General features: G+C 34.9%; 1 pseudogene; it reads right to left on the bottom strand.

Moving 5' to 3' along the window:
• Positions 1-5,740: 5,740 nt before the first annotated feature.
• On the bottom strand, positions 5,741-10,071 carry LOC125218402 (annotated as a pseudogene).
• Positions 10,072-10,362: the final 291 nt, after the last annotated feature.

Here is a 10,362-nt window from a genome sequence, read left to right on the forward strand (position 1 = left end):
TTTGATGGCAATAATTCATAAGTGATTAATATTTGGAGTTGGGATGATAATTAGTGCTGGTTGAATTGAAAATTAAAATGCTACAGTATTATTAATTTTGAGTGGACTTAAATTATAATATAATTAGACATTAATCCTCCTAGCTAGCGGATTTAAAATATACTTTTTCTGCCCCACAAGAATATATACGATCTTAGTTGGGCATGTTGAAGTAATCGATCGAACATTATATGCTCTCTAGCTAGTTTGTTTCAATCAGCTTTTTCATAAAAACAAATTAAAGAACATGGCCGGAAATCTGACCTTCTGCCCTCTCATTAAAGCTTCACTTTCTCCTCTTATGCCTTATGTTTTTCTATGAAAAGAAATTTCTCAAACTAATAAAGAAGCTCATTAAGTTAGCTAGCCAGCTGGAAAAATCTTCAATACTATAAAGAACAAATAAAAAAACATGTAAGATCTTTTTTGGTTTCTTCCTCAACATTCTGATTCAAAATAGTAAAAATCTTTTATTATTAATATATTACTCTCTCCGTCCGATTAAGAGCCACTTTTAATTTGTTCAATCCCAATTAAGAGTCACTAATAGTAAGTAGGTTTCACATTCACTAACTCAATTCACTCACATTTTATTATAAAACCAATATAAAAAAAATAGGTTCCACATTCCACTAACTTTTCAACCAACTTTTTTATATTTCTTAAAACTTTGTCGGTCAAAGTGTGCTCTTAATCGGGGACGGAGGGAATAATTATTAAGTAATCCAGTATCTATCTATATTCTCCTACATTAGAATAAAATATCATATGTAATCTACCATAACACGTAATAAAAGTTGTGTACTGAAACTTAGAAATAAAATATCATATTCCCTCGATCCTATAAAAATAGTTTTCTTTTATTTTTGGTGCTCCACAAAATTAGCTACTTTCATTTTTGGTAAGTTTTCTCTCTTATAAAATTGGTTATATTATCCACTAATAATACTTCAATCATTTTATTTTTACATCTTTCATATTTTACAATTTTGCATTAAAAATGCATGTCATCCCCAAAATCTCTATTTTTATGGGACGGAGGAAGTGCTGTGAATCCCAATACAAGGGAATCATCGCAAGTATACATTAATTATGATTATTTCATGTATTGAGTTTTTAATTTTAATTGATATGAACATTCATTATCAATATGTGTAGTATATATGCTTAACCCATAGGAATAACCATAATTATGCACAAATACAAGGATTTGTAAAATAATTAATACTGTATTACCAATTCGTCTGACCTAAATATAATGTCACTAAAATTGAATTTGCTTTGATCTTATTTTCTTGTTTGGGCGTGCTGTATCATATGGAGTCTATTGTAGTCAAATTTATTTATTTTTATTTGATGAAACATTTTTTTTGCAAACTTTGGTAAGGTATCGATTTTGATCTGTAATATTTGAAAATATCTTCCGGGATCCATTAACTTCAATGTTATATCATGTGAACTATATTGTGAGATCCATTAAATTGTGGTTCAAATGTTACTAACCAAAATTGATACCTTAACAAATTCAGGACAAAAATAAAATGTTCCATCTTTCTATTTTATTTCATTTATCAAACGAGGCGAGCAAATCTGCTACATTTTGCTCGGATTATATTATGGCGATCGACACCAAATTAATTAAAGCAGTAGAAACTTATGGAGTGCACATGCTCATGAATATGCACTCTGGCTTTGTAAATATATCCACGGCCCACCACTTATATCATGTGGTTGATTCAGAACGATTTCATTATTTGAGTTATTCATATTTATATATTTTCCTTTTTGTCAAAAAATAATTCAATACACATTCGTATTGGAACATATATAATGATTCATAACACTAGGTTGATGTGTTTATCATCATCCATCACATGCAAGCAAGTGGACGTATAGTTTCATGGTAATTCTTTTTTCTTAAATTTACATGTATGTTTATATATAGTTGTAATAAAAAAATGAACATCTTGTAGAACTAAGCCCAAACCCACCTTCAAAAATGCAATACTATTACTATCAAAAATTTAGATTGATGTTACATGACAATCAAATTTAATTATAAGGATCAAGCTAATTGTGTCAACAATAATGATAATACATTCACTCTTGTGAGAATTGACCAAATTCACATCTAGTTTGGTGGCCTGATGGGTTATTAGATGGAGGACGATCTTGGCATGAGACTTGGCAGTCTAATTGTTCGCTGATATTTTTTTTTTTTTTTTTGAGAAGATGGAATAAGATTTCTTTGCTTAAGTGTTCTCTTGTACTCATGTTGCTCACCATCCTGTGAAGTGAGTTTGAGCCTTTTGACATAAAAAAAATAATTCAATGTTATAAGAAAGATTGTGTATAAATATTTATAAACCTTATTTTCACAAACAAAAGGACAGTCACACGTACCCATTTCAATAAACAAAGACAACACATATAGATCCCATCATTACACAAGGTGCATAAATAAATTACTACTTCTTACATGAGTAAAATTGATTGTCGAATGTTTGACAATATTCAAAGAACCAAGCACATTTTAATTATCTAGATTTAATGGTCGTAAGACTACTGTATAATTATTAATTAACAGAGCAATGAGTATTAAAGCTTAAACAATTAATACCCTTAAAGAAGTCGATACGTGTACGCAAACTTAATTATATTCGAGAAACTGATTTTTTCTGATTATAGATTAATAATAAATTAATAAGTTTTTACAATGTAATATAAGTAATATTAAACATCATAAATTATACAGTAGTAGTATATTTTTTAGTATAAAGTCACCAAAATTAGGTTAAAATCACAATGAACGCTTCCTTTCCATTTTAGGGCTTCTTTAGCAAGTTTAATCATTGAACTTTTGATTTGAAGTGGGAAAATAAAATTAAAAGACTATCTTGATAAAAAAAATCATAATGATTGTTGTGAAATAAGCTATGGGACATCATCATTTAACACATGTCTTCTATATAGTATCTTATGTTCCCACTTGTGATTACTAAACAAACCACTAATCATCATTAATTAACAATCTTAAAACAACAAGGTGTGAGAGATTAATCAATCAATCAAATTGGTTTATCATTTGTTTGTTGATAAAGACAAGGAGGATACCATTTCCTTACTTTAAGTAACCATTATTGCCCCCACTTTCAACTGTGTAAACATTAAGACATGTACAAATCAAGAAAGATCCTCTAATTTCTCATTAGAAATCTTTGGCATAATAAGACTTAACTGCATAAATAATACTCTGACTCATATATTATTAATTATCAAACTCCACTTTGTGTTTATTTACCATCATGAATTAAAAGAAAAATTATAGATTACATATGGCCCCTACTCCTTTAATTGTTGCTTCACCAAAATTTGCCTAACTGTCTAGATTTTAATGTTTCAATGAATTTCATGTTTTGAACAAACCCAAAAAAAATACTAATGTTACATTATTTATGCAAGAAAGAAAGGAAATAGTATAGACTTATATTACATCGGCATAACAATAGAGATTGGGATTTATATCGATATCCTTAACCATAATAGTTACATAAAATAAGCGGATTTTGATAACAACAAGATAGCTCCTTTTCAATATCCAACAAACTTGAATAATACTAAAGAAAAAATTGAAAGCATATTTACCTTTACCTTTCTTTCTTTTTTATTACAATGTTACATCAATTCCTACAAAGGAAAAAGACAATAAAAGATAATTTATAATTCGGTGGTTCTGTGCTAAACTGAGTTGTACAGTCTACTGGTATTGATGTTTGCGCTCCACCGGGCTTGTACCATCCCCTTGAAGCTGGCATATAATGTCTCCTTCTCTATATTCAATAATACTTATATTACTTAAATGTCAAATTTGGATGGGGCCATCTTTTTTGGACCTTATAGAAGAGAATGGCCAATTGGAATTCACCAATTCCTGAAATATAATTTTATTAATCACCAAATAAAATTATTATCTCATGGTTTATCTTTATTAAACAACTCATGACAAGGTGCATATTTAGAGTAGATTTTCATGTATTGACTTGATTTGTTTGTTGTATGAGTGATGACAAATTCAAATCAATTTAATAAATGATTCAAAATCTTATCATAATAATCACCACCATATATTTTATAAACAAAACATATCTAAGTGTAGTGTCCTTCCAATCAAAGTATATTGCACTTGTGTGGCAAGAAATCAAGAGAAAGGCCATTTTGTGATGGAAGAAAAAGCAAGACATTGGGACCTAATTGCTTAGATCTCATATTGTGGTTTTGTTTGTTAGTGAATTGGACAGCTATACGCATTCATAAATTTTATCAACATTCCAACCATGTTTTTGTCAAATTCCATGGATTTTGTAGATCATTGAAATCTAACACTAATTATTTGTTAATATGTAAGTATTCATTCAAATGACATTCCGATAAAGAATACGAAGATCCAAGCCCACAAAGACAAGGCCCACTTTACATTTGACTAATCTTGGTAGTGGGAGCCAACCATGTGCTAGTGTTTTGTTCACATAAAATGCCAAAGTTTTTTAGAGCTTTTTTTAAAAATTCAAATAAGATAATAACATCCTTCCAAAGGACACTAAGATGCTAGCCTTTAACATTGAATGTATTCTAGGTAATGAATCATAATTTAGTTGGTAAGATAACGATAATCAGGCTAGTTTATATGATTTTGGGTCGACCTTGTTTGGATACTAGCTGATTCGCTAAATTTTATCGATTTAGAGATTTCTATGCTTAACGCTAAATGTTCGTGTTTCGTGCCCAACCCAGATCGGATAAAAAGCTAAAGATTAAAATTAATGAGCAATACATGATCGGTCCAATGCTTAATAACAAAATATTCATATTTATAGAATGTAGAACATTTAATTAAAAAGAATTTTAAAATATATATCTTTAAAAATGACACAATAAAATATTATACTTCATTCGTCCCGAAAAGTATGAACTATTTCTTTTTAGTCGTCAGCAAAAGTATGAACTTTTAATTTTGGAAACTCCTTTCTCGGGGTGGGATTTATTCTCCACTAACAATACTTTTAAAACTTTTTCTTCTTCTCTCTCTTATTTTTCCAATTATCGCATTAAACCGTCTGCACTAAATATTCATACTCTTTGAAGACGGAGGGAATACTACTAATGAAAAAACAAGCTAAAAGTGAATTAAAGATTTATTTTATTTTATTTTTACACAATTATTCAAAATTATAATTAGTCAATCTAGTTCCCAAACAAGCGATAGACAATAATTAAATCTATTGCGATCCCATCAGGCCAGCGGCCAGCCCAATCATTGCATTACTTGCCTATGTATCAAAAGAGTCCTAATTGTATAGACAAATTATTATAGCTATTTACTTAAAATATTTAAAAAAAATTATAAAAAAAATTAAATCAATTTAAAAACTAGGACTATGAAGCTATTTTTCGTAAATTAACTTTCTTACAGTTTAGTGACTTAGTTCAGGTAAAATTCATACAAGGAGAGACTAAAATTCAATTTAAAAATAGTTTAAATTAAAACGCACAATGTTGATCCATAGCTCAATAGAAACCAGAAATGAGCCCAATTGATCTAAAATGAGCCTAAACGGGCCAGATCCACAATCTCAGCCCACCTCAACAACAAGTAGTAGTACTATTTCTCTAAAATATACAGAATCAAACAAGAACTGTTTAATTTAAGTAGACTTCATGTAATCTAGTATACAAATATAATGTATACAAGAAGTTTTATTATGGTACAAAACAAAACTATTTTACAAACATGAAAATGAGAGGTGAAAATGCAACTAAAAGTACATATATCTTACAGAACTACAATGGAGAGCTGGCCTGGGCTTGGAGGAGACAGAGGATTCACTGGTTCGGAGTGAGAGACGGGAACGATGGTATCGACTCAAGGATGAGCTTCCGGCTGCTCCTGAGGCCAGGGGGGCATGCCGCCACCTGCATTGTGAGGCGGACACTCTTTTCCGGTTAGGCGAGGCAGTCTGGACGCCTCCGTCAGAAGACCCTCCTTCGCCTTGGAGAAAGTCGGGGATCTCGTCTTCTCTGATGGTCTCAAACTTTGGTGGTGGCGGGAGGAAGCTCGATTTCCCGAATCTTTGCCTAGGAATGAAGCTCGAGGAGGAGGAGCCAATGGAAGGGAGCGAGGATCGTGGTGGTTTCTTCTTTGAGGAAAACGGGAGCTGAGCCGATGGCCTAGGAGAGGGAAACAGTATAAATTTATGGTTCAATAGGTAAAAATCATAAAAGGCGAGTCTACCGTATACGTTTATTAGTATCCTATAATCCTTTAAATTCTCAATCCTACATGTGTTCACAAGACTCGGTTAGCATAGTTTACCTTCCTCCCCGTAGAGGGTTGCAGGGGGCGCAGACCCCGTGTTCTGTTCCACATCGTTCTCCATTGCAATCTTCTGCACGCCCTTCTCAGACGCGTCTGTTTCTTCTTTTTTTTCTTCCTGCTCAGCTTCAGCTTCCATGCCTATCATTACACCGAATCCATAGTCAGAACATGTAAAGGATTGGCACCTTGTTAGTTGAAATGCATAAATATACACTCCCCAGTCTTTTCTACCAAATGCATTCTTACACCCTTCACATGGGCAGTTGATGGAGCAGCTGACGCCACCCTGTGGGAAGCGGAGTTCACCAATCAGCTAACGAGATAAGACAAGTTCCTGCAAAGGAAGAGGAGGAGAAACAAACCTGATAGCATTCACAGTATTTCTTTAGGCAGCCCGATTTCTTGCAGTTGCATCCTCGTTTATGACGAGCAGAAGCAGGAGTCTTGCTGGAGTCATCCTGAGACACGTGTTCACGAGTACATCGATGAGCAAGAGCAATCACAACGCCTCTGAAGGCAACTTAACTAGTTTACTTCCCCCGATCTCTGATGCAATCTGATCCTCTGATCACTTTGGGAGCAAAGGCGGAGGATTTCTGGATTCGATTTGTTTTGCGCGTTCAAGGACGGTGTCTTTCATGGATAGGTTTATTGAAGCAATCTATACAAGCACATGGCTCCACACAGTACACCCCGGCAGCAAAGCATTCACAGTAGCTGCACGTAAAGTTCAAACCAGAGATTATCTTATGCTACTCAAACAAAGGCCACATCCAACCTATTAAACGAATCATGACAAGTTTTCGCCTGAAACGATATCTATCAAGATGCACAAAAAGTACTCACAGTTTAAGACATTTTGATCTCTTGCAGTTGCATCGTTTACACGACTCTCCTTCTCCAGATTGTTCAGCCCTACGTCTGATCAAGCAACAAGTTAAAAACATTGATCTTGAAACTAGCTGTTGCTGGGAAAAAATAAACAAACAAGAATACCTCTTTTTCTTTGGACTGCTCTGATTGATCTCTTCATTTGCTGCGTTTGCAGATGGTGGGCAGGTCTCTTCAACGGCAATTTCCATGCCATCGACATCTCTGTCAGATGTGGCAACGACTAAGATGTTGTCCAGCAGTCCTTGACCGCCATTTGATGTGTGGAGATTGGCAACTGAGCTAGGACCAATCAATAACCGTGCAGACGATGAAGAATCAAGGTTAACAACATTATAGTCCTTAGGCGTTGTAGCAAGAGCATTTAGATGCAAGCCAATGCCAGGCATAAGACGACGTGAAGACTCGTTTCCCCTGTTTAACAGGACAAGCTTCTGGTCATTGGAGGCCATATTACCATCAGAAGGAATCCACGCAGAAGAATCAGAGATGGAATTCTCTTCGAAATGTTTCCTACGAGCCCCTCCCATCTCAAAAACCAGACAGCGCCTTCTCATACCACGGTAGAAACCAAGTTGCTACAAAAATCATTCAAACATTCGGATTAAAACTTTTTAATAGGTAGCAAAGAACATGTTGAAATTAGAAACTATTTTACCTCACAATCCACTTGTTCATCAGAATTGTTCAATGATGCAGCATTGTCCACCTCGTCTCCTTCTCCGGGCTGAGTAGACATAACTTCAGCTTCATTTCCTTCGACAACATGCTCACCAGAATCCACTGCACTAATTAAGTGCAAGTTCTGCATGTCACTCTTAATGCCAGTATAGAAACTCGCCCCGGGATCAACTGATTTGCTGAAAGAAACTCTAACATCCGGAGATTCAAAAATCAGCAGCTCAGACGTATCAGATAACATATGCTCCCAATCACAGGGCGCAGCTTCTGTATTTTGATTCACCCCGTCACTATTCACTTCACCCCTCTGAGGGTGTTCATGCATTAACGGCACAAGGTCTGAAGAAGTGGAGCCGTAATCTGCCATGTCTTTGTCTTCACGACCACAACCCGTTCTTAAGTTGGTGTTAGGGCTAGCACATTCATAGTCTTTGGCAAAATCCACCACAAACTTGGAGCAATCATCGTAAGATGGCTCAGCAGCCATATCACCACCATCACCATTTTCCTTTTGCTCATCCATTTGCTCGGTAGCATCTGCATTTGCCTTGTTTGCATCATGTTTGGTCCCGTCATCGGAAGAAAACTCAGGTTTTGATGGATCGGAAAGCTGATGCCTGAAACAATGCAAAACAGTTCAAACACAACGCAAGCAGGTTGAACATGGTGTAGCATTGCAACGAGTGGATGAATTACCTTCGGAGAAACCTGGATTCCCGTATAGAGCTAACATGAGGCGAAGTGAAGACGGATGGAATGGATGCAAAACTAAGAGGGTTGATTGTCTGAGTGATGTGTGTGGATTTAACCGGCTTGATAGGGGAAAGACTGTTGAGGAAGGTAAAAACCGGAGAATCCTGCACGCGAATAGGACAAAGTCCAGTGTAAGAAAACAACAGATTACAGTAAAAACAACACCTGCTAATGATCAATCAAGATTGTATGAAACCTCCGAATTCCCAATCCAAACCAAGCAACCAAAAATAGTGCTGAGTGGAAGTGTCGGTTCTACATCAGATTCACTAAGGGATTAATGTCTTAGTTAAATTGATAAATATGCTCATAAAATGGTTTTAGAAACAGAAATGCTAATGATAGGACAATAAATAGGAATGAGATTTGTGAAAATCAAAGGAGAGCTGAGATTTAGGTGGAATTGCTTTCACTTTTTACCGTCATAGATCAAAACTGGAAAATTAAAGTTAAATGTAACTTGCATTTGGTGACATTTGCTCAAAGATTCTTTGACAGTTGTTTATTCAAATCTAGAGAGAGAGAGAGGGAAAGCTTTCTGCAACATGCATAACAAAAGGAAGAAATTGCAAAATCATTGAGGTTTTAAAAGAGAAGGAGCAATTCTAAAAATGTGTTTTATGCATCAAATTGCTCCACATACTTCTTCTTCCCCATTTTTCCTTATAGACAATTGAAGGAAAAAAATAAAATCAAAGACAATAATTGAAGAAACCAAGTCAAACCAAATTGACCAAGATTTTTCTGGGATTAACTTTGTGCAACAGAACAAAAACCACAAATTCAAGATTCCAACGCTCAAATCCCCCAAATGAAGAAATGTCATAAAAATTAAAAAAAATAAAAAGAAAAGCACTACCTTGGACAAAACTAAGAACACCAAATCCAAGATGGGAAAGAGAGAAAGGAAAGAAAAGGCTCAAAACCCACTTCTCAAACAACACAAAAACAAGAACCCTAACAAAATGGCTAAGCTTAACTCCAAACAATGCCAATAAAAATGCAAACTTGACGCTCAAGAGACCAAATTAAACCTCAAATTTGGCAAGAGAAGCTGAGATCTGACTGTTCTTGCTCCTCTCCGGAGTATCCATCACCTCAGGCACTTCTCTGTTAGTCTCTTTTGCAGAAATGTCAAGTCTATCCTCCATCCCTTGTTTGTATGGAGGATAGCCCCCTCTATCTCTCTATCTCAACTCCGTTTGCTCCACGCCACACCTCCAGAGAGAGAGAGGGAAGAGGTGGGTCAAATAAGAGAGAATGAAATTCAAGAAGAAGCGGGAAACGCAGTGCAGTGAAAGAGAGTGAAGTGTAAAAAAAAAAGAATGGATTTTTCTTGTGCTGACAAAAGCAATGTCCCCACAATCACTCTCCCTATGCACAGCTGTTGCCCATGTGTTGTATTTATATGCAATGCAAAAATAAGGCAACCTTAAAGTTGTTGTCGTGGAAATATAATCACGAATCAAACAAATGAGAGAGAGATGGAATTTACAGTTGGGCAAAATAAATTAGGCTGTTAACACTAATATTTTTTTGCCTAAACTGTAATTTCCTATTATAGACACTCTTTATTTTCTCCCATCTGATTCTTGACCATATTTTGACAAATTATGGTTTAATCA

This window comes from Salvia hispanica, chromosome 4 (assembly GCF_023119035.1).
Source record: "Salvia hispanica cultivar TCC Black 2014 chromosome 4, UniMelb_Shisp_WGS_1.0, whole genome shotgun sequence".
NCBI classification, from domain to species: domain Eukaryota; kingdom Viridiplantae; phylum Streptophyta; class Magnoliopsida; order Lamiales; family Lamiaceae; genus Salvia; species Salvia hispanica.